Below are 25,033 nucleotides of genomic sequence, written 5' to 3' on the forward strand. Positions count from 1 at the left end.
CAACTGATCCATTCAATCTGATAGGATTTGCAACCAATGGCATTTATTGCAGATATAATCCTTAGTAACACAAACTCTCTCTAAACTCCCACATCTGACAAGAAGAGCGTATCACTCTATTCAGGATCAGTTTTGCTTCTTCCAGTCTGCAGACCCAGAAAATAGCACAATTTTATTCCTCTACAAAACACTGCTCCAGACTAACTTAATAGTTAAGGCTTATATTTTTAAGTTTAATCAAGAGTCAAAATTAGCAAGATGTGGTGATTCTTGTTTCTTTATTCAAATGCATAATGTAAATTGTGTGGGTTTGGTAATTGCCTGTGAACAGTTGCAGTAATAACATTGAACGTTAAAATTTTTATTTAAAATAATTACAAAATTGAAAGACTAAATCCTTATCTTGGTGATCTCTCATCAGTTGCTGCTAAGGTGAGTAACCTTTAACTTCCTTGTTAGACTTGTTTAATGTACTGTACTCCAAAATTATATGCTTTGACAAGAGGCAACTCTGCCATTACATCAGCAAGATGACTGATGGTTTTAAATTGAATTATGTCGAAAATGACCCACAGAAAGGATATTTCAAAAATTAATCAGTAAGCTTCATAGATAACAGATTAACTCCAACCTATATTTTATAGGGATGTACACTTCCAAGATGACTCACTGAAAGCAAAATTTGGAGCTATTTACACACTGTTGCATTCAATTAGTTAGTGGAATCTCAAAAAAATTTTGCAGAGTCTTACCAATGGAGGCAGCATCAATGACAAGGGGAAGGCTTATTGGAAAGTTGTGACTTTAGTTGTCTCTCTTTGGTGCTGTCTTCATATGTTTTTATGATTTGGCTTGTGGCAGCAGCAGTTACTCCATTAAAGCGAATGAAGGCCTCAGATGCCAATGATATCTTAACAATAACAGCTCAGACCAGACCAGATCATCCCATCCCCACTCTTTCTGTGCCTTAAGCCTTCAATATCTTGGGGTCAGCATCTGAGAGGACCATTAATATCTCCTCTCATTGACTCCTGAATAAGCCACAGGAATAAAAAGGCTGCATCCTCAGTAATAACCTTTCCAAAGAATTTTCCCTCTATAATGATGGCCAGAAGTGTCGTGGGCCTTGTTTATTTTTAGCATTTTTAAGTTGGCAGATACATTTTGAGGTACTGCCATCCTCCCCTTCCTGTTGAACTTTATGTCTCTCAGCAGGGTTACTATTGTCCAGTGCTCTGGATCCTCCTCATTGGTGTCACACTTAGGGGACTGCTTAGTTTTTTCAATTGGTCATCTTATTTAAGTATAGAAACATAGATAGGAGTAAGCCATTTGACTCCTTGGGTCTGCTCTGTCATTTATATCAATCATGACTGATAATCCAACTCAATACTGTAATCCCATGCCACACCTCATCCAGCACCCTCTGCACCACCACCACCATATGCCTTTAACCTTAACAACTATATTGATCTCCGTATTGAAACACAATCTGTGGTAGTGAATTCCTCAGGTTCACGATTCTCTGGGTGAAGAAATATCTCTTCATCTCACACCTAAAATAGTTACCCCTTATCCTTAAACTATAACCCTGATTCTTGACTCCCTCACCTTAGGGTACATCCTTCCTGCATCTAACCTGTCTATCCCTATTAGAATTGTGTAGGTTTCTATGAGATTCCATCTCCATTCTTCTGAACTCCTGTGAATACAATCCTAACTGACTCAACCACTCCTCTGTGCACCAGTGCTGCCATCCTCAGAATCAACTTGGTAACCCTTTGCTGCATCCCCTCTATAACAAGAACATCCTTTCTCCGGAAAGGAGACTAAAACTGCTCACACTATTCAGGTGTAGCCTTGTCAATGCCCTGTATAATTTCAGCAAGATATCCTTATTCCTAATTAAATCCTCTTGCTATAAAACATTCAGTTTGCCTTTTTTACTGCCTGCTGCACCTGCGCACCTGCTTTCAATAACTGGTGCACAAGGACACCCAGCTATCATTGAACATGTCCTCTCTCTCAATTACAGCTATTCAAATAATAATGATTTCCCACTTTTGCTGCCAAGGTAGATAATCTCACATTTATTCATATTGTACTGTATCTGCCATATATTTGACCACTGACTCAGTTTGTCCAGGTCACACTGCAACATGTCTGCATCATCCTCACAGCTCATCCTCCCACCCAGTCATCTGCAAATTTTGAGATATTACATTTTGTTCCCTCATCTAAATCATGAACATATATTATGAATACTTGGGGTCCTAGCACCAATTCTGCCATACTTCACTTGCCACTTTCTGCCATTCAGAAAAATACCCATTCATTCCTACTTTTCTTGTTTCTTGTCTGCTCACTAATTTTCTAGCCCATTCAATACACAACATTCAGTCCCATACATTTTAGTGTTACATGTTTATCTCTTATGTGGGACTTTGTCAAAAGTCATCTGAACATCCAAATAAAACATATTCACTGGCTCCATCAGATTAGCTCTACAAGTTATATCCTCAAAGAATTTGAGTCGGTTTGTCGATCATGGATTTCCCTTTTCTAGATCCATGATGATAATGTCAAATTCTCCCTTGTTTTCTAAGTGCTCTAATATAAAATCCTTGATAATGTACTCTAGCAACTTCCCCATTACTGATGTCAGACTCAGTGGTCTATCATTCTCTGTTTTCTCTCTAGTTCTCTTTTAAAATAGTGGGGTTGCATTGGCTTCACTCCAATTTGTAGGAACTGTTCCCAAGTCTAAAGAATTTTGGAACATGACCACTATTTCTTGGGCTACTTCCTTAAGTAGTCTGGGATGTAGATTATCAGGGCCTAGGATTTATCAGACATCAGTCCCATCAATTTCTCAAACACCATTTCTCTGCTCATAAAGACTTGCTTCAGTTCCTCGATGTCACTAAACCCTATGTTCCCCATCATTTCTGATAAACTATTTGTGTCCTTCTTTGTGAAGATATAGCAAAGCATGAATTTAGTTCTTCAGCCATTTCTTTGTTCTCCATCATAAATTTCCCCATTTCTGACTGCTCGGGATCTATATAGTCTTCACCAATTTTTTTTCTCTTTACATAACAATAGAAACTTTTACAGTCAGTTTCTCATGTTCCCCTCAAGCTTCCACTCACACCCTATTTTTCCCTTCTTAATCAATCCTTTTGCTGACTTATAAAGTGTTGCCAATCCTCAGGTCAATTGTATTTTTCTTTACTTGTTAATTAGTATTAGATGCAGAAAGAGAGGCATACAAACTCCAACTTCCTCCTAAGGCATGGTTTGACCACTGTTCTCTTTGCATTCTTGTGCTAAATGGGAATGAACAATTTTTGTAGTTCATCCATTTGGTCTTTGACTGTTTGCCATTGCCTGTCTACTGTCATTTCTTTCAATAACAATTCCCAATCCATCACTGCTAACTCGTGTCTCAACCATTGTAATTCCCTTATTAAGATTCAGCACCTTTGTCACAGAATCACCTACCTCACTCTCCGTCTCATAGAGTCATGGAGATGTACAGCATGGAAACAGACCCTTCAGTCCAATCCGTCCATGCCGACCAGATATCCCAACCCAATCTAGTCCTGCCTGCGTCAGTATTCACTCAGGAACAGGACATTGTTGCCGATGTGAATATTGAGTCACAATTAATTAGAATGGATGGCTTTGAGATATGTAGGGAAGAGGTGTTGGAAATTCTGGAAAGGGTGAATGTAGATAAGTCCCCTGGGCCTGATGGCATTTATCCTAGGATTCTCTGGGAAGCAAGGGAGGAAATTGCAGAGCCATTGGCCTTGATTGTTATGTCCTCGTTGTCTACAGGAATAGTGCCAGAAGACTGGAGGATAGCAAATGTGGTTCCCTTGTTCAAGAAGGGGGGTAGGGATAACCCTAGTAACTATAGGCCGGTGAGTCTTATCTCTGTTGTGGGCAAAATCTTAGAGAGAATTGTAAGGGATAGGATTTATGAACATCTGGATAGGAATAATGTGATCAAGGATAGTCAGCATGGTTTTGTGAAGGGCAGGTCGTGCCTCACAAACCTTATTGAATTCTTTGAGAAGGTGACTAAGGAGGTGGATGAGGGTAAAGGGTAGATGTGGTGTACATGGATTTTAGTAAGGCGTTTGATAAGGTTCCCCATGGTAGGCTACTGCAAACAATATGGAGGTATGGCATTGAGGGCGAGTTGGAGGTTTGGATTAGGAATTGGCTGGCTGGAAGAAGACAGAGGGTAGTAGTTGATGGTAGAGGTTCATCTTGGAGTGCAGTTACTAGCGGTGTTCCGCAAGGATCTGTTTTGGGACCATTGCTGTTTGTCATTTTTATAAATGACCTGGAGGAGGGGCTAGCAGGTTGGGTGAGCAAGTTTGCGGGTGATACGAAAGTCGATGGAGTTGTTGACAGTGAGGAAGGATGTGGCAGGTTACAGCGGGATATAGATAAGTTGCAAAGTTGGGCAGAAAGGTGGCAAATGGAGTTCAATGTAGCTAAGTGTGAAGTGATTCACTTTGGTAAGAGTAACAAGAAAATGGAGTACTGGGCCAAAGGTCGGATACTTGGTAGTGTGGATGAGCAGAGGGATCTTGATGTCCATGTACACAGATCTCTGAAAGTTGCCACCCAGGTAAATAGAGCTGTGATGAAGGCATATGGCATACTGGCTTTTATTGGTAGAGGAATTGAGTTCCGGAGTCCTGAGGTCATGTTGCAGTTGTATAAGACTCTGGTGCGGCCGCACCTGGAGTATTGTGTGCAGTTTTGGTTGCCATACTATAGGAAGGATGTGGAGGGCACTGGAACGGGTGCAAAGGAGGTTTACCAGGATGTAAGGAAGATCATATGAGGAAAGGCTGAGGCACTTGGGGCTGTTTTCATTGGAGAAAAGAAAGTTTAGGGGTGACTTGATAGAGGTGTACAAGATGATTAGGGGTTTAGATAGGGTTGACCATTAGAACCTTTTTCCACATATGGAGTCAGATATTACGAGGGGGCATAGCTTTAAATTAAGGGGTGGTAGGTATAGGACTGATGTTAGGGGTAGATTCTTTACTCAGTGAGTCGTGAGTTCTTGGAATGCCCTGCCAGTAACAGTGGTGGACTCTCCCTCTTTATGGGCATTTAAACGGGAATTGGATAGGCATATGGAGGAAAGTGGGCTAGTGTAGGTTAGGTGGGCTTGGATCGGCGCAACACCGAGGGCTGAAGGGCCTGTACTGCGCTGTATTTTTCTACTTTCTATGTTCTATGTACTCTGACCAATAAAGGAAAGCATACCAAATGCCTTCTTCACTGTCCTACCTACCTGCGACTCCACTTTCAAGGAGCTATGAACCTGCACTCCAATATCTCTTTGTTCAGCAACACTCCCTAGGACCCTACCATTAAGTGTCTAAGTCCTGCTCAGATTTGCTTTCCCAAATGCAGCACCTCGCATTTATCTGAATTAAACTCCATCTGCCACTCCTCAGCCCATTGGCCCATCTGGTCAAGATCTTGCTGTAATCTGAGGTAACTCTCTTCGCTGTCCACTATACCTCTAATTTTGGTGTCAGCTGCAAACTTACTAACTGTACCTCTTATGCTCGCATCCAAATCTTTTCTGTCATATTATGGTTGCTTATCCCCAAGCAATCTTCACAACTATCACTTATTCCCTTCTCACTGTATAATACCCAGATGCCCCATTTGTGAACCTCTGATCTGTTTGAGGTTAGAACCCAGAAATGGTTAATCTTGTGAATGTAAGTGATTCTGGTAAGATTCTCTCACCCATCACAGGAGGAAGTCATTTTGTTTTGTTCTCCTTTGCTGCTGATATTTCCTGAGTGACTTACTGCAACCTCACATGCCAGCTTTTTTTGCTGTATCCTTTAGTACCTTACTTGTTCAATTTAATCTTAAATGTTGTGGGTAATTCATCTTTGAAAGACAACAGTTGTAATGCATTCCATATTCTGGTAACCTTCAGTGGGGTAAACAATCTGCCACCATTTTATACTCCTCGTTGCCCTACCTTCTTCTTCATCCGAGTAAAGACAGAAATAAAGTATTTGTTTAACAAACAATTCACGTCCTCCACACTGTGTGGAGTTTGCACATTCTCCCTGTGTCTGTGTGGGTTTCCTCCGGTGTTCCAGTTTCCTCCCACAGTCCAAAGATGTGCAGCTCAAGTGAATTGGCTATGCTAAATTGCTCATAGTGTTAGGTGCATTAGTCAGAGGGAAATGGGTCTGGGTGGGTTACTCTTCGGAGGGTCAGTGTGAACTTATTGGGCCGATGGGCCTGTTTCCACACTGTAGGGAATCTAACCTAACCAACTATTATTGTGTTGAAAGAGGAGAGACAACATGAGATTTCTTGCTTTTTACTGAACAAAGATATTATATTGTTAATGTTTGGCTGACAATGCAGGGACAACATCTATTATAATGTAATTTTCATAGGAATCATCTGACAGTTCAGGATTCCTTTTGTACAGTAGTTATTTTACAGATTATTTTACAGTACAGATTATTTTACAGATTTGAACTTTATCTGAACTAAAGCCTCATAACCTAGAAGCAAGAGTGCTGCTGGCTAACTCAAGTTGATCACTGGACAATTAATGGAAATGATTGTGTGCATTATGTTGTTCAATTAAAATAAACTTTTCATTAATAAGGAAAATATTAAATAATACACAGAGAAAAGCATGCTCAAGGTAAAACAAACAAGAAAGCAAAATGTTGTAAATAAGATGAATTGCATTTTCCTTGAATTAATTTGACTAAGGTCAAAATTTATAACTTTGTTTCATTATTCAATGTGGATATTCCATGTATTCCACATTCTGATCATGAAAATTATACTAGATTTTTAGTGGAGGCATTAATTATCAATGAAACACTACCCCTGTCTCCCTCTCAATGGGGGAGAATTTTATTTTGTTGCAGATTCATTGTGCCAATTTCCCTGTATTCCCTAGTTGTTGGTGCGAATGTCATATTGGCAGAAATCAAGTAGTAGATCAGTTATCCACCTAATGGGCATTCTTGATTGAAATAGCTACTCTTGTGTGTAATTTTTTCAGAACATACTAATGAATCGCTTAATGAACAAAAAAAAGTTCCAACTCCAAACTAGAATTCTATGCTGAGAACACTCTTTCTCACAGTTAAACAGAAAATGACAGAAAACATGAAGAAAAGAGAGAAGGAATTAGTTTTTCAGGTTATTTTCCTTTCGTCATTTTCTCACTTCCCTTTTTTTTGTAGAGCTGTTATCAGCTTGTATGATATTCCAACTGAGTGAAAGTGCAAAATGTTTCCAAGTCAATGTTGGAGGTATCAAGATTCGATGAATGAGAAGGAAGAAACTCTTTGTCAATGTTTATTCTCTTTCCCAGTCAATCCAGCAAAATGAAGAATTTTCCATCTCGAAGCCTGCTAGAATGAAACCAGGTTAATGACTCTATGTTGCCATAATGTACTACTATGCTAACCTGAATCCTACCTTTGTGAAACCGTGACTGTGTACTGTGTAAATCATTGGGACATCAGGGATAATAAATTATTAATGCTAATTATTGCACATATGCATGGCAGATGAGGACAATTAGTTAAGAACTGCACACTGTAATTCAAAGCGCTAAATGACACTGAAGTCTTATTGTATCAGTGGGCACACAGAATACTCACAGGAGTGAATTGCAAATGTGTTAGTCAATTGACTGTTTTGGTGACATCATAAATTAGTACGGTGAATTTCAACTGCTTTATGAATGTTAATAACACCCCTTGACAAAATCAAATTATGCAACTTACACATGCAATTTGTTAAAGGTATTTTGTGTTTGACATATTAAAATAAGAGTTCTCTTTTAAAGAGGTGGCTGGTTGTACGAAGAGTGCTTAATGTAGTTTACATGAATTCCAAGGATTAGGGACTGAGAATTCTCACAGGAGAGTAGTTACAGAAATTTAAGAGTTGTGAAATTTGAAAGGGTTCAGACAAGATTTATAAGGATGTTGCCAGAGTTGGAGGATTTGAGCTACAGGGAGAGGTTGAACAGGCTAGGGCTGTTTTCCCTGCACCGTCAGAAGTTGAGGGGTGACCTTATAGCGATTTATAAAATCATGAGGGGCAGGATAAATAGACAAAGTCTTTTCCCTGGGGTGGATGAGTCCAGAATTAGAGGGCATAGGTTTAGGATGAGAGGGAAAGATTATAAAAGAGACCTAATGGGCAACTTTTTCACGCATAGGGTGGTATGTGTATGGAATGATCTGGCAGAGGAAATGGTGGAGGCTAATGCAATTGCAAATTTAAAAGGCATCTGCATGGGTATATGAATAGGAAGGATTTGGAGGGATGTGGGCCAGGGACTGGCAGGTGGGACTAGATTGGGTTGGGATATCTGGTCTTCATGGGTGAGGTAGACTGAAGAGTCTGTTTCAGTGCTGTACATCTCCATGACTCATGAATACATGTGAAGCATGCTAAACATGTCAACCTCAGCAGCAGAGAGAGTTTCTACATCCACATGATGTTCTACCAAGTCCTTGAATGAAAGCACCAACAAACTTGTTAAAAGAGCATGGGAAGATTATATTTTTGTGATGGATTACTTCCTTAATTGTCCCATTATTTGACAAGTTACCACACAATTAGTGGAACTGTTGTTCATTTCTTGAGTTCTGTTTTGATCAGAATGTTGAAGAAGAGTCACTGGATCCGAAGTGCTAATTTTGCTTTTTCTCCACTGCTGCCAGACCTGTTGAGGTGTTCCAGCAATTTCTGTTTATGTTTTGAATGTAGGTGAATGTTTATATGGACTTCTAGAAAGCATTTGATAAAGTCCCACATTAGAGGTAGTTAACAAAGGTAGAGTCCATGGAATTGAGGAAACATTACTCACATAGCTGGAAAATTGTTTGAGTGATAGATGACAGAAAGTAGAGATAGTGGGTAGGTACTCAAATTGGCAAGATGTCACCAGTGGTATCCCACAAGAATCTGTGTTACGGTTTCAATTATTCACGTTATTAACAACTTGGATAGAACGTCACACATCCAAATTTGCTGATGATACAAAGTTTGGCAGCATTATATTCAGGATAGGTGATAGCATAAACTTAAAAAGGGATATTGATAGTCTAAGTGAATAGGCAAAACTGTGGCAGATGGAATTCAATACGATGCAAGTTTGAGATTATCCATTTTGGACTGAAAAAGTACAGATCAGGCTACTTTCTAGGTGGTATGAAGTTAAATACAATGGATGTCCCAAGAGACTTGTTTGGGGGTGGGAAGAGTTCAACTGCATAGATCTTTAAAATATTGTGAACAGGTGCAGAAAATAAGCAAGAAAGTGAATGGAATCCTGTACTCACATGTGGAGGACTGGAATAGAAGGGTGCAGAAGATATGCTGCAGTTATACAAAACACTGGTTAAATTTGTAATGGACTAAGCCAGACCACTCAAAACATTCTTAAGCAGGCAGTTCAGACCATAACTTTGCAATTTGTTTCGGTAAGTGTACAGTGAAAATTACCTGGATTAAGTTAGCTAGGTTGACTACTAGATTTTAAAACAGACAAAAACTTATTCCAAAATTACACAATGAAACACAAAGAACAGAATAAAGAACCCCTACAGAACTCAACCTATCCAACTAGACTAAATTATGCTATTCTGAATATACACAACAGTCCCAACAAGCAAAGGCCCTTTAAAAACCAGTATAAATGGAGCAGATGCTTACAGGTTGACGTTGAAGGGCAGAAAAGAGAGACAGAGAGTTTCCACACAATCCCTGTTGAACTTCCAACCAATTCAAGACTGAACTAAAATTGCTCAGCTGAGCTAGCTAGAGAGCTGACCACTCCCCTTTCTTTATAAGGATCACTTCTAAAACATGACCACTTTGGCCTGAAGTCTCATCTGTTTACATATAAACAAAAGGCCTCTCAAAATCCTTTTCATCTCTGTACCAAACCAGACTGATCGGAGCCAGGCCTGGTTTATTGCCCCTCTGAAAAAAAATCAAGGACAGGGTATCCTTGAGCCAAGGAACAGTTTTTAGGGAAAATAAGGGACTAGCTTTGTGACATACTCCACTGTAAGCAGAAAGGATATATTAGTCCTGGTTGGATTGCAACATAGGTTTATGAGAATGCAACACAGGACTTAAGGGGTTATTTTATGAGAAGATTTAGATTTTAGAAAGCCAAGGAATTATCTGATCGATGTTTTCAAGATATCAACAGGAAAAGACAGGGGAGATAAGTTAATTCCACTGGTTGGTGATTCTAGAATTAGGGGGCATAGTCTGAGAATTAGGTAAGGCCATTCAAGAGAGATATTTGGAAGCACACAAACAGTGTAAATATTTGGAATATTCTCTCACAAATGGCAGCGGATGTTGGATCAGTTGTTAATGTTAAACCTGACAGCGAAACATTTTTTGTTAAGCAAGGATATTAAGGGAGATGGGCCAAATGCAGATTTGATAAGTTAGGCCACAGATCGACTATGATTTTATTCAATGATGGCATAAGCTTTAGGGGCTGAATGGCCTACTCTAGCTCCAATGTTACAGAAGATAGCATAAGCATTACCAATCAGGTAAAATACACTATTGGAAGTAATAGTTAGTCCAGTGGTGGCCACACTTGTTCTGTGCAAATTGAATGAGATTTGGGCAGTGCATGCATAAAATCAAAGCCATTAAAATAGGGAATTTTTCGAGCCATGAGGACAACTAAAAAATACATTATAAATCTTAGACATGTGACAGATACACTTTATTGAGAGCAACACAAAGTCAGGGAGAGCAATAAAGGAAGGCAATGCCCCAAAGAGAACAACAGATTCACAAAATCATTTGCAGCTTGACTGACAAAATATTATTTTTAAAGAGGAACTGCAATATAGCATCAAGGACAGTTACATTCTTGACACATTTCACTGACATTCAAATTTACTTATAATTTTACAGAACGGAAATGGACCAATTAGCCCAGCTGTTCATGCTTCTCATGATTCTCCTCCCACATCACATCAATACACACCATGACCCTACTATTCTAATATATTTATGCAAAATGTAGGTTCCCTTTAAATTCATCTGTACCATCTTCCACAATCTTATGTGGCAATGGGTTCCACATTTGTGCTATTTTCTACACAAACATGTTCTTCTTCGATTTATTCATGACTTTTATATTTGTGGCCCTTCATTTTGCAATCTCCCATATCTTTCCCAATGAACCCCTTCACAATTTTCAGATGTTCTATCCTGCCATTTCTAAGGCTTTTCTTCTCAACAGAAGAGCCCCAGACTGTTCACAATTTTTGATTATTGCATTCTCTCAGTTTAGATTAGATTAGATTACTTACAATGTGGAAACAGGCCCTCCGGCCCAATAAGTCCACACCGACCTGCCGAAGCGCTACCCACCCAGACCCATTCCCCTACCTTTACCCTTTCACCCAACACGAAAGGCGATTTAGCATGGCCAATTCACCTAACCTGCACATTTTTGGACTGTGGGAGGAAACCGGAGCGCCCGGAGGAAACCCATGCAGACACGGGGAGAATGTGCAAACTACACACAGTCAGTCTCCTGACGGGGGAATTGAACCCAGGTCTCTGGCGCTGTGAGGCAGCAGTGCTAACCACTGTGCCACCATGGCATCATCTTTCTAAATGATTTTGCATATGCTCCAAAATGATTTTTATCTTTTTTACAACATGAAGAGTTGAATCTTGCGAAGTACTCAGTTAGAATTCTGTTCTGTCACAGGTAAATCTCTGAGCTTTTCTGCATTTTTTAACTGTCTTGCTAACCTGCATTGTGATTTTTAATGACTATTAACATCCATTCCTAAATCTACTTGCAGTTGCATCAAATGTTAATGTGAATATGTAAATAAGATAATCTACATCATCATTGGAAGTTATCTAAGATCACATAGCTACAAGGAGATGGTTGTCTTTCACAACGTTGTCATCAAAGTGAAGCCTTGCCCTGCACGTGGTTCCTATTTATCATGTTTAAACAAAAGGTAATGTTTGCTGACAATGAGCTCCCTGTAATCTTTATCAACCCTAATCCCAATCAATGCAAAAGAGCAGATGGTGACAGCAGGTAAATAGATCATGAAATAGATGAAGAGGTAATTAATTTTAAAAAAATGTTGAGTGCAGCAACAGTACAGAGAAGCAGTGTACTTGACATTGCCCTGAGCATTTGCATGCCCAAATTGTGCTGAAACATGGTTGAACTGGCAGTGTGAATTTACATGGTTCCACACAGCATTTAGCCCAGACACAAAGGTGAGTAAGAAACAGTTTAGTTTGCATTACCACACCAAGGGAGAGCAGACATCATCTTTGTCAGACAAGGGATCAGCAGCTATGCATGATACAGTAATTACAGCATTCAATGGGTACAGTACTTAGAAAACACACCATTACTGAGTGGGTACATTGCCTCCAGTGACCAAGCAAGAGTATTGACTTTTTTAAATTGGCTGGCAGAAAGTTGTGAGTACAACAAATTAAAATAATTCATCCAGGACCGAATCAACATGGAGTCTGTGACGAGACATGAGCAGATATTTTGCATTCGAGGATGATTTAATGATATCAAAAGCCCATATGATTAACCAGGAAAGCAGTCATTCAAAACAAAACTATAATTTGAGGCTATAGGGCACCTTTTTGAAGAAAAATGACTGGTTTTGTGCAGTTTGTGGGGTTTTGGAGTGAAAGTGTGAATGCATAGAAATAAGGAAATGTGATAAGGGCACTGTAGCTGCCGTAAACATATGTTTTTGGTTTGAATGTCTACACTGGTGTGAAGATTGTCCTGCCAAAGTAAAAATGATAATTTTAAAGCAATGCATCACATTTTGATCAGAGCAAAAGCAAACTCAACAAAAACTGGCAAATTGAAATTATACTTTGCTTAATACTCTTCAGAAGTAATACTTTGGACAAAGAAACATAATGGTGTTGTAAATAACTTGTTGATTTATTAAGTGAAATTGGTCAGACCGATTGCCCACCAGCTCAATATGCTTCAAAGATTCCATTCATGTAACATGGATGTCAGAAGTGTTGTGCCATCACATGCGATTCTGTTGAATGGCCCAAGGCCCACAAAAGTATTTGAAAAGAATTCCAACTGAAATAATGTGCAATCCATTGGAAAGAACAAAGGGCATAATTGTTGCTATCATCACTTCTGTCCAGACTGTGGGAACATCTTGAATAGATTATTTTGAGCAGAGAGGCAAGATGTTTTTGATTGTGGTTGACTACTATTCAGGGTGGATGGAGGTAAAATATCTACACAGTCACATGCCCGAAGCGGTCACTGCGCATTGCAAATCCTCAACATTTGGGATTCCAGGCCTCATCATTCACACTTTTCTTGTGCATACTTTAAAAACTTATGAGCTTGCCCACAAGACTAACTCACTGAGATATTTGCAAGCTAATAGTGAGGCCAGAAAGGGATTAAGATAAAGTCTTTATTGAAAAAGAATGATCACATTAATCTTCTACTGCTAACTTATCATTCTATAATGCTACAGGCTAATCTGTCTCTATTTGAGTTTCCATTGACAAGGAAGCTGCACTCAATTTCAGACCCTTTCACATCAATTATGTGTTCTGTGATGGACATAATAGATGGATAAGTAGCATTCCACTCATTCACAGAATTATAATAATTGCCAGAGTACACAATCTACTGATGATCTACGTGGATCTATGATCGAAATCATAAAGAACAACACTACACCTGAAATGCAATCTTGTGGAGACAGAAATTGGGATGGTGAGGAAAAACAGGAGACAACCTTCCACAGAGTTGACCAGTTATTCTGGAGACCTGAGAGATGGCACAAAAACAGAACTGGTATCATCTGACAATTCTGATTCTGCTCAGAGTTTGAGAGAGAGTACCATAAGGAGAAAGCGAGGATTGCAAATGCTGGAGATCAAAGTCGAGAGTGTGGTGCTGGAAAAGCACAGCAGGTCAGGGAGCATCTGAAAAGCAGGAGAATTGACATTTCGGGCATAAGCCCTGCTTCTCGGATGCTGCCTGACCTGCTGTGCTTTTCCAGCACTACATTTGCGAGAAAGTACCATATAAAGCCCTTTTGAAAGCCCATGTAAATTGATTTGAAAAGAATAATGTAGTAGTCTTAGTGAGTGGTAAAATTAAAGAGTTGATGTTTAGCTTAGAGTTTCAATTTAGAATCAAACAGCATCTTAAGTTATTATTTTTTACAAAAAAGGCAAATCCGTCCTGTACTTTATAAAATATTTAACCCGTTGTTTATTTTCTTTGTAAGGGAAGTTATAGCTTTGAGGGTGTCCCCTGCATCCAGAATGAAATGATGAGAATGTTTTTTCTGTTCTAAACTAGCAACAAGAGTGCTTTTTAAGCATGAATAGGTTTATTATCAATCAATTTGGCTGTGTCATGTACATTTCTTTTAAAAGTGATAACTCCTGGAGCAGGACTTGAAGGGAAGCTTCTGTAATCTTTACTATGTACATCAACAATGTTTAATTAAAGCTTCCTATGTAAACATTTGGAATGCAACTCTGTACAGAATCGTACAGCATGCAAACAGACTCTTCGGAATGAGGCTGGGAACCTCAGGATAGAGTGATAAATGGGAGGGGCATGGGGCTGGGGAGAAGGTAGCTGAGAGTGCAATAGGTGAATGGAGGTGGGGGTGAAGGTGATAGGTTGGAGAGGAGGGTAGAGTGGATAGGTGGGAAGGAAGATTGGTAGGTGGGACAGGTCATGAGGACAGTCTGAGTTGGAAGGTTGGAACTGGGGTAAAGTGGGGGCAGGGGAAATGAGGAAACTGGTGAAGTCCACATTGATGCCATTTTGAAGGGGTCCACGGTGGAAGATGGTGCATTCTTCCTCCAGGTATCGGGTGGTGAGGGAGTTGTGGTGGTGGAGGAGGCCCAGGACCTGCATGTCCTCGGTAGAGTGGAAGGGGGAGTTGAAATGTTCAGCCATGGGGCAGGGGGTTGATTGGGACGGGTGTCCTGGAGATGTTCTCTGATGTGCTCTGTGAGACGGCGTCCGGTCTCCCCAATGTGGAGGGGATCGCATCGTGAACAACGGACAATAAATGACGTGTGAAAGTGCATGTCAAACTTTGATGAATGTGGAAGACTCCTTTGGAGCCTTGGGCAGAAGTGAGGGGGGAGGTGTGGGCGCAGGCTTTGCAATTCCTGCTGTGGCAGAAGGTGCCAGGAGGGAAGGGCGAGGTGTTGGGGAGGGTGGACCTGATGAGGTAGTCACGGAGGGAACAGTCTTTATGGAAAGGAGATATGGATGGAGAGGGAAATGTATCTCTGGTAGTGGGGTTCATTTGGAGGTGGTAGAAATGTCAGTTGATAATGGGGTGCAAGGTGAGGATCAGAGGGGTTCTGTCCTTGTTGCAGATAAAGGGGTGGGGTTCGAGGGCGGAGGTGTTGGACTTGGATGAGATGCATTGGAGGGCATCTTCAACCGTGTGGGAGGCCACCTGTTGTGTTCTGAGGTGGAACTGATCCTCCTGGGGGCAGAGGCAGAGGAATTGGCAATACAGGATTGCATTTTTGCAGGAGGTAGGGTGGGAGGAGGTGTAATCCAGGTAGCTGAGATTCAGTGGGATTGTAGAAAATTTCAGTGTTGAGTCAGTCACCGTTGATGGAGAGGGAGAGGTTCAGGAAGGGGAGGGAGGTGTCAGAGATGGACCAGGTGAATTTAAGGTCAGCCTGGAACGTGTTGGTGAAGTTGATGAACTGTTCAACCTCTTCGTGGGAGCGGTCATCAGTGTAGCAGAGGAAAAGGGGGATGGGGGGAGGGGGAAGTAGTGCCAGTGTAACTCTGAAAGGTAGACTGTTCTACAAAGCCGACGAAGAGACTGGCATAGCTGGGGCCCACGTGGGTGCCCGTGGCTACCCCTTTCATCTGGAGGAAGTGGGAGGATTAAAAAAAAAGAAACTGTTGAGGGTAAGGACCAGTTCAGCCAAACAATTAAGAGTGTTAATGGTAGAGTACTGGTGGGGACATTGGAAGAGAAAGAAACTGAAGGTTTGAAGGCCCTGGTCATGGAGGATGTTGGTGTAGAGGGGCTGGATGTCCATGTGAAGACAAGGTGTTGGGGGCCAGGGAAACAGAAGTCTTGGAGGAAGTAGAGGGTGTGGATGGCGTCCCGAACGTATGTGGGGAGTTTCTAGACTGGGGATAGGGCAGTGTTGAGGTAGATGGAGATGTATTCGGTGGGGCAGGAGCAGGCTGAGACGATGGGTTGGCCAGGCTCGTGCATCTTAGGTAGGAGGAAAAATTGGGCGTTACGGGGTTCCCAATCTAGAGTTTATTTGCAGCCCTGTTCGTTTTTTTCACTTCCTAAGTTCTTCTTCGCGGAATTACTCTGTGTCCCACGCAATCACTGCGATTCGCTACTTGCCACAGTGGAATCGCGCAAAAGCGGTGCCAACGATCTGCAAAAGAACGAGTGGCGATTTGTAGCGCTGCGTGGGAAGATGAGCAGAGCTCCAGGAGGGCTTGACCGTACCGACAGAGAGTGCACTTAAAAGTAAGCAGCCCCACGTAGCTCCATGTGCACTGGCTCTGACAGAGCCCAGAGCTGCAGCCGCTTCTGCAGAAACAATTGATACTCGCCGGATTTAGTGACGTCAGCGCCGGACCGAAACTGCGAGCTCCGCCCCCCCTCCTCCCGTGACCCGCGGAATGCTGGGAGCTTCCAGCCAATGGCGGCGCGATCCCTGCACTGACATCAGCGCGCGAGCCCGAGCTCGAGCCCCAGAGCAGCCGCACGCGCTTCGCAGGCCGCGGGCAGAAGAAAAGCCAAAAACAGCGGCGCCATCTCCAACAAGCGACGGCCGCGCCACTTCCCGGTAAGGACAGGGGAGTTGCTCGGCTACGGAGTCGGAGACAGACCGGGGGGCGGGCAGTTGACATCGATTCCCGAACGCGGAGTTTTCCCCTTTCCTCTCCTCCTCCCCCCTCAAACACACACACACACACACCCTCCTCCTCCGCAGGCCTAGATTTTAACTGACCGCCTGCAAACCCGCAGAGGAAACCTTTTTCCTTTCCTCTGACTCAGGGCTGAAGCGGCCAAGCCGGTTCGCAGCCAGGGCTTCGAGCTCATTCTTGGCCCCGGCTCCAACCTCTCCAGGCAGTCCCTCCCCCTCTCTCTCACTGCACCGTGACCATAGCGCGACTCAGGAGAGGCAGCGCCGGCCCAAGGAACAACCAAACCCGCTGGCGGTACAAGTCCCGCCCCCTCCTCTTATTGGCGCAACCAAATAAATTCACCTTTGCTATTGGCTGACCGATGCGTCAGTCGCTGGGCAGGCCGCTGCCTTTCGAAAGCATGTTTGTGTGATCGGAAGGATAAAGTTGTCACTTGGACAGTTTGGAGTTGTGACTGAGCAGCTTCGCAGATGCTCCCCAGTTATCTTGTTTTATTTTGTCGTCGCGACATTACTTTGAATAAGCTATAAGGTGGTGTGCTTGGCTTTCTCGCCGTGAACTTACCACATTTGTGAAAATATACTTTTAAAAATCGAAACAGTGGTGATCAACAGTGATCTTTCAGGTATGTGGAATATTATTGAAATGTAGCCTTATTGGTGGACTAACGAGATGTTTAATGAAATGTTATGAACTACTGGTTCAACAGTTGAAATGAGACATCCTCTTGAATCATCTGCCCGAAAGCCATTGAGCCATTCTTTTCAAAAACATTTCACAGCAGGTGATAGAAATTTGAAGCTGTCTTCTGCAAATGAAAAATGATGCCAGATCAAATAATTGTAAAACTGATTTTTTTTTACAAGGTATGCTTTGTGCATGAAGTTAGATTGCAGATTAGTCAGATCGCATTGAAATGCAACAAGCTGAGAGCACTAAATATCTACTTGTGCTCCTGTGTTTACTTCAGCAGGTTTCTTGGTTTAAATGTACAGGACACGACCCAGATACACAATCTGCGTGCATTTTGTCTCTTTTTCACAGGAAGGCATGGCGCAACATTTAAGAAAAGTCATTGTCCTTTCTTGAAAAGAAGCAGATTATGATCAGACGGAACATGAAATGCCTTGGAATTACTTACCGATTTCATAGTGTGGAATGTAATTACTCGAATGGAATAAATTAGTTTTACATCTCCAATTTGCATGGGAGTGGGGAGGTGGTTGATGTACCTCAACTGGTTGATCCAGCCAATAATTTGTCACTTTCTCAACACGTACACCAATATCTCCTATAACCTGGTTTGAAAATTTTGTTTATAGGCCATCATCAGTCAGTATTTTAATCACTGGTCATTTAATATGAGGTAATATTTGTCAGATTTGACCTTGATCTTTTAGCATCGTTTGTGAATTCTGTTGAGTTTTAAGTGTTTTCTTAAATGTTATATTGAATTGTTTTTGCTTTGCGAATAAGAGTTCTGTAATGATTCACGTTTCAAAATTTCAGCAGTTTTCCAGTTTGTTGCATTGGTCAAATTATACATGAATAATTAATTTATCTATGCATTGAACCAGTAAATTATTGTTAATATTTTCCTAGGTTCCAGGATTTTATTAGTTGTCCTCTCCTAAGTTTAAGGTAGATCTGCCAGAAGTGGCTAAAGTTTACATTGTAAATTATTCATGCAGGCTACTCTGAACTTATAACATGATGGAAGTGTAAATTGATATCTAGAACAATCTTAAAAGAACAGTCATTCTTTGTTCAGAAGCATTTCTTGTACAATAACCTTGAGGTTATTTTTAAACTACTTTGACATTGCTGTGAGGTTATGGTTTAATTTGGAATTAAGATCAGAGAGTCATAGAGATGTACAGCACGGAAACAGATCATTTTGTCCAACTCCATGCCGACCAGTTATCCCAACCCAATCTAGTCCTACTTGCTATCACCCAACGCACATCCGTCCAATTCCTCCTATTCATAAACCCATCCAGATGCTTTTTAAATGTTGCATTTGTACTAGCCTCCACCACTTCCTCTGGCAGCTCATTGCCATGCATGCACCACCCTCTGCATGAAAACATTGCCCCTTAGGTCTCTTTTATATGTTTCCCTTCTCACCCTAAATCTATGACCTCTACTTCTGGACTCCTCCACCCCAGGGAACAAACTTTATCTAATTAACCTATCCATGCCCTTCATGATTTTAAGGTCTATAAGGTCCTCCCTCTATAAGGTCACCCCTCAGCCTCCAATGCTCCAGGGAAGATAGCCCAGCCTATTCAGCCTCTCCTTATAACTCAAATCCTCCAACCCTGGCAACCTCCAGAATTGCACGCAGTATTCCAAAAGTGGCCTAACTGACATCCTATACAGCCGCAACATGACCTCCCAACTCCTGTACTCAATACTCTGACCAGTAAAGGAAAGCATATCAAATGCCTTCTTCACTATCCTATCTACCTGCGACTCTACTTTCAAGGAACTATGAACCTGCACTCCAAAGTCTCTTTGTTCAGCAACACTCCCTCAGACCTTACATTAAGTGTATAAGTCCTGCTAAGATTTGCTTTCCCAAAATGCAGCACCTTGCACTTATCTAATTTAAACTCCATCTGCCACTCTTCAGCCAATTGGCCCATCTGATCAAGATCCCATTGTAATCAGAGGTAACCTTCGCTGTCCACTATACCTCCAATTTTGCTGTCATCTGCAAACGTACTAACTATATCTCTTATGCTCAAGTTCAAATTGTTTATATAAATGACGAAAAGTAGTGGACCCAGCACCACTGATCTGAGGCCTCCAGTCTGAAAAACAACTCTACACCATCACCCTCTGTCTTCTGCCTTTGAGCTGGTTTGTACCAAATGGCTAGTTCTCCCTGTATTCCATGAGATCTAACCTTGCTAACCAGTCTCCCATGGGAAACCTTGTTAAATGCCTTACTGAAGTCTGCCCTCATCAATCCTCTTTATTACTTCAAAAAACTCAATTAAGTTTGTGAGACATGATTTCTTATGCACAAAACCATGTTGACTATCCCTAATCAGTCCTTGCCTTTCCAAATATGTGTAAATCCTGTCCCTCAGGAATCTCTCCGACAATTTGCCCACCACCGACATCAGGCTCACTGGTGTACAGTTCCCTGACGTGTCCTTACCACCCTTCTTAAATAGTGGCACCACCTCCAGCCTTCTGGCACCTCACCTGTGACTAGCGATGATATAAATATCTCAGCAGAGGCCTAGCAATCACCTCCCTCGCTTCCCACAGCGTTCTAGGATATGTGTAATCAGACGCAGGTGATTTATCGATTTTACTTGTTTCAAGATATCCAACACTTCTCCTTCTGTAATATGGACATTTTTCAAGATGTCACCATCTATTTCCCTACATTCTATATCTTCCATGTCCTTTTCCACATTCAACACTAATGCAAAATACTTGTTTCGTATCTCCCCAATCTTCTGTGGTTCTACACCAAGGCTGTCTTGCTGATCTTTGAGGGGCCCAATTCTCTCCCTGGTTACTCTTTTGTCCTTACTTACAGGAACAGGAGTAGGCAATTCAGCCCCTGATGTCTGTCCTGCCATTCAGTGAGATCATAGCTGATGTGTGATCTAACTACGTATGCATGCTTTCGACCCAAATCCGTTAATACCTTTACAGAACAAAAATCTCAGTGATTTAAAACTAACAACTTATCTAGTAGCAACTGCCATTCGTGGTCGAGTATTCCAACCCTTTTTGCTTTGTTCCATTTATCCTGAATGGCCTGGCCCTAATTACTTGCCCCGAGTTCTAGAATCTCCCACCAGTGGAAGTAATTTATCTCTATCTACCCTGTCTTATCAGCCTTATCCTGTTAATATTTTAAATTTCTCTTCATAATTTGAAGTCTCTAGGTAATGTGTATTGTTATGTGTTGTCAGTGGCTGAGAAGTTCTTTTCCCTAGGCTTTCCTTGTAATCCTCTCCTGTGAGATGGAATCGTAGAATTTTACAGAAGGAATCCATTTGGCCCATCTGGTCTGTACAGACTCCCAAAAGAGGTACCCAGCTAATGTCATTCTCAAATCCTATCTCATTTGCCCTCTAAAGTGATGCATAGATGGACTGACTCGAGTGCAATACAGAAAGCTGTGTTGTGAATTGAATAAACTCATTATGCTGCAATGACTGCAATACAAGGAGGTATTTTGTTGTAAAGTGCTTCCAAAACTTAGACGTTTCTCAGTAACCAGAGCAAAAACCAAGTTCAAGTTGCCGCCTTGTAACTTTATGATCTCAGACCTGTACTGTCTTGATTGGTCAAGATCACTCAGTATTCTAGTGCAAAGGCAAAATATAACCACACTGGGAATTTGAAATATAAAACTGAAAATGCTGGAAGTACTAAGCAAGTCAATCATTATTTGTGGAGAGATATACCGAATTAATAATTTTTTTTTGGTGTCAGTGTGCACAGTCATTCCAACAATGAAAATGCCATCAGTCCAAACTGATTGCATTATAATTCTGCGCCAAAGAGTTCACTCGTGAGCTCTGATGTTAATATTAAAAGGAGAAAAATGATGTGGATGGAAAGTTGGGTTAATTGCCCACTTCGCACTAAGTTTTTTGCATTTTCTTGAGTCTAACATTTGAGACGAATGATTTCAAGTGGAAAGGGTTTTCTATTAGTTCACAAATATTTCATGAGAAAAGTAATATCAGAGGGATAACTTCAAATCTCAGAATGGTTATGGCAGCAATTTAGAATATTTTATCTGTTTAAAGATTCAATTTGTGATTTATTTTTATTGTTAAAAAAATTTCAATAATTTTCAGTCATTAAAAATGTTTGTTGAAGTCCATTGCTTTGTATGTAATTCTATGTCAACTTATAGAAAATTCTGTTTGCAACCATTTATGTATTGCAACAATTTAGATTTGACAGATTCTGAGTGATGAGATGCTGATACTCCAAAGATTCTGAAATCTAAGCTGATAGTTCAAATGGATGACCTTTCATTCAAACTGGAAAATATTTGTAAAATAAGCATGCAACTATCAGGAAAGCTTTCTTGCCTACAAACCTATCGTAGGTCTTTTTCTTTGTTCTGCTTTCCCACACCTTTACTTATATCTTTATTTAGTTACAATTGGTGTACTCTAATTTTTTCCAGTTGTGATGAAATTTCATCAACCTGAAATGTTAACTATTTCTGTGACCACTGATGTGGTCTGAACTGCTATTTCCAGCTTTATTGGTTTTTGTTTTTCTCATTATTTATTGATTGTAGGTTTGCAGAAATAATTATTGTCAGTATTAAATCTACCATTGTTCTCTGAACTCCTTTGATTTATCCTCCACTTTAGTTGGTGTCTCATTCATTTATTCTTATAAGTACATTGATAGGCTTACATGCAGTATTTATTTGCTGTAATGTTACCCACATGCACATATTGCCTCATTTTTTTCAGGGCTCATCAGGTAATACTGCTTGCTACCTTCCACAATTTATTGCCTGCAAACTTGATGACTTTTTAGTATCGCTCTGAACTCAATTTGACATTGGAGATCAGAAATGCAAGGATCCTTGGCTCCATCCTTAGCCTTTCACGGGACATTCATCCAATGTGTCTCAACTTGTTGTCATACCCTTAACTAGTGCTCCCTCTTTTGCTCTGCTAAATTCAAACTTCTGCTTTACGTAATGTATTTGCTGCCTTAATTTTTTTGTAGCAATCTTCTTTATGCACTGTTATCAAAAGCTTTTTTGCAGGTCCAAGTTATAACATTATAAGACTCGTACCCATTTGGAATTTCACTTTTTTTGTCAGATACAATCAGGATCTTCTAATTGTTTATTTCAGATGAGGAACTTTGAATTTATTTATAATCAGTTCTGTTGTTTGCCTGTTTCTGATGTGAGTGCATTGATTTTCAATTGCATTTTATCCATTGTTTTTCAGAATAGGCACGATTTTATTTGTTCAGATAACTGTCATTGTGTAGATTTCATTCCTGTTCTCACTTAGCATTCTCCAGTATATCATATTTATTCTCGTTTATTGATTTTAGTCTATCTTTTGAAATGAAAAGTTAAAATTTAGTTGTGAAACTTGCTGGTTGTCACACTAATTGAATTTAATCTTGACAATAGTTTCAGGGAGCATTAATAAGTTACCAATTTTTAATTTGTCTTTTAATTTATTTATTCTCTAAGAGCCTTATTTCTGCTTTGATAACCTTTCTGCTGTGTTAACATTGGACAAATTTCTTACTGTTGTTTGGATTCTTTGCTTTGTGGACCTTTTTCAGAGCCTCTGGCATCATTTGTTCATTTTGCATTTGTTTCGGCAAAGAAAAACTGCATCATTTGCAAATAGGCTTCACTTGAAAGTTTATTACTCCAGAATTAGTTAAAAAGAAGTTCAAATAGCAAAACTAGAAATGAGCATTTGTATCTGAAGCAGCTAATAAATGCTTATGAATGTTTTAAATAGAACAGTTTTTCAGAAAATCTCTGTACTTGTAACTAATTAGGTTTTCAGAAATATCCAATACAGTATATATTGTCTGTGTTCAATTATCTTATGTTTACTGTACTAGAGACATGCTTGTCAGTCCTCTAAGTTGGTAAATGTGCTGATATGTAACAACTCAAATGAAGAAAAGATTTCTCCCTCTTCATTGATAAAGTGTTGCTGGACAGGTATATTTCAGAGAATCGTGTTAGTGCAGAGCAAGATGTAATGTGGAGGTGCCAGTGTTGGACTGGCATGGACAAAGTCAGAAGTCACAAGTCACCACGTTTATAGTCCATCAGGTTTATTTGAAATCACAAGCTTTGGAGATTTGCTCCTTCCGTCAGCTGAAGTGGAGGGAAGCTCACAGGAGCAGACTTTATATGCAGAAACATAATGGCAAGATAATTCCAGTTAATTAAGAGTGTCAAAAGATAAATACAAGTAGTGTGAGTGGAGTGTCAACAGGCTGAATAACAAGTCTTTGCAGGTGATCAAAGGTGTCAAATGGTTAAAAATCACAACACTAGGTTATAGTCCAACAGGTTTAATTGGGAGCAGTAGCTTTCGGAGCACTGCTCTTTCATCTGGTGGTATAAACAGTCTCGCCGATATACCATGCCTTGGGGCATCCTATCCTGCAGTGTATGAAATAGGCAACATTGGCCAAGTTGTGAGTACCTGCTGTGTACGTGGTGGGTTGTGTTCCCAGGTGTGATGGTAATGTCCCTTGTCGATGATCTGGCATGTCTTGCAGAGGTTGCTGTGGTAAGGTGGCGTGCTGTTGTTGTCACTGGTTGCAGCAAACTGCCCAGCCTTCAAGAGAACAGCATGGTATATCAGCAAGACAATGTAGACAACTATGATAGCGGATGAATGGACACTGCGCAACTATCACTAGGCAGGACTGTTCCTTCCCAGTCAGGGAATGCTTCAGTGGTTAAGGACATTCAGCCACTAGTCTTTGGATAAGCGTTCCCTGAGGCAGCCTTCGAGGCATTCAACGCAGAATTGTTGAGCAGAAACTGATAGCCAAGTTCCGTATCCATGAAGGCGACCTCAACTGTGGTCTTGGGTTCATGTCATACTAAACGTAACCCCACCATTATGTTCTTTGTTTGTAAAATCTTCCTTCCTGTTTTGACACCGTCACCTTGATAATTTGTTGTGATCTCTCCACCTTAATTAGTGTGCACAGTTTTGGGTAACTTATTGTTTCGGTTAGATGCTCCTCATGCGACTCTTAGACCTATCATGTTGTTCCAGTTTTTTTGGCTTATATGTAGCACCATTTTATTTTTGATTCTTATGTAATTATCTATGCCTCAATTAATTGGATCATAGATCATCCATTCACTCGCTGTTCAGCTGTTGACACTACTCTCACCATTTGACATTTTTGATTACTTACAAAGACTTGTTATTCAGCTTATTGACATTACACTCTTACTATGTGTACTTCTCTTTTGACACTCTT

At 40.7% G+C, this 25,033-nt stretch overlaps 1 protein-coding gene across 4 annotated transcripts in view; it reads left to right on the forward strand.

The window, feature by feature from the left end:
- The first annotated feature begins 16,790 nt into the window (after positions 1 to 16,790).
- The window catches only part of nek7 (NIMA-related kinase 7), a 189,583-nt gene continuing 181,340 nt past the window's right edge, over positions 16,791 to 25,033 (forward strand). For 3 of the 4 annotated variants that reach the window (XM_060830196.1, XM_060830193.1, XM_060830200.1), the window contains exon 1: positions 16,791 to 16,953. The gene's annotated coding sequence lies outside the window, so the exon portion shown is untranslated. Of the gene's footprint in view, positions 16,954 to 17,544; positions 17,661 to 25,033 lie in introns of those variants that run through there. The other variant, XM_060830198.1, reaches the window with a different exon arrangement.

This window comes from Hemiscyllium ocellatum, chromosome 9 (assembly GCF_020745735.1).
Source record: "Hemiscyllium ocellatum isolate sHemOce1 chromosome 9, sHemOce1.pat.X.cur, whole genome shotgun sequence".
In the NCBI taxonomy this organism is placed as follows: Eukaryota; Metazoa; Chordata; class Chondrichthyes; order Orectolobiformes; family Hemiscylliidae; genus Hemiscyllium; species Hemiscyllium ocellatum.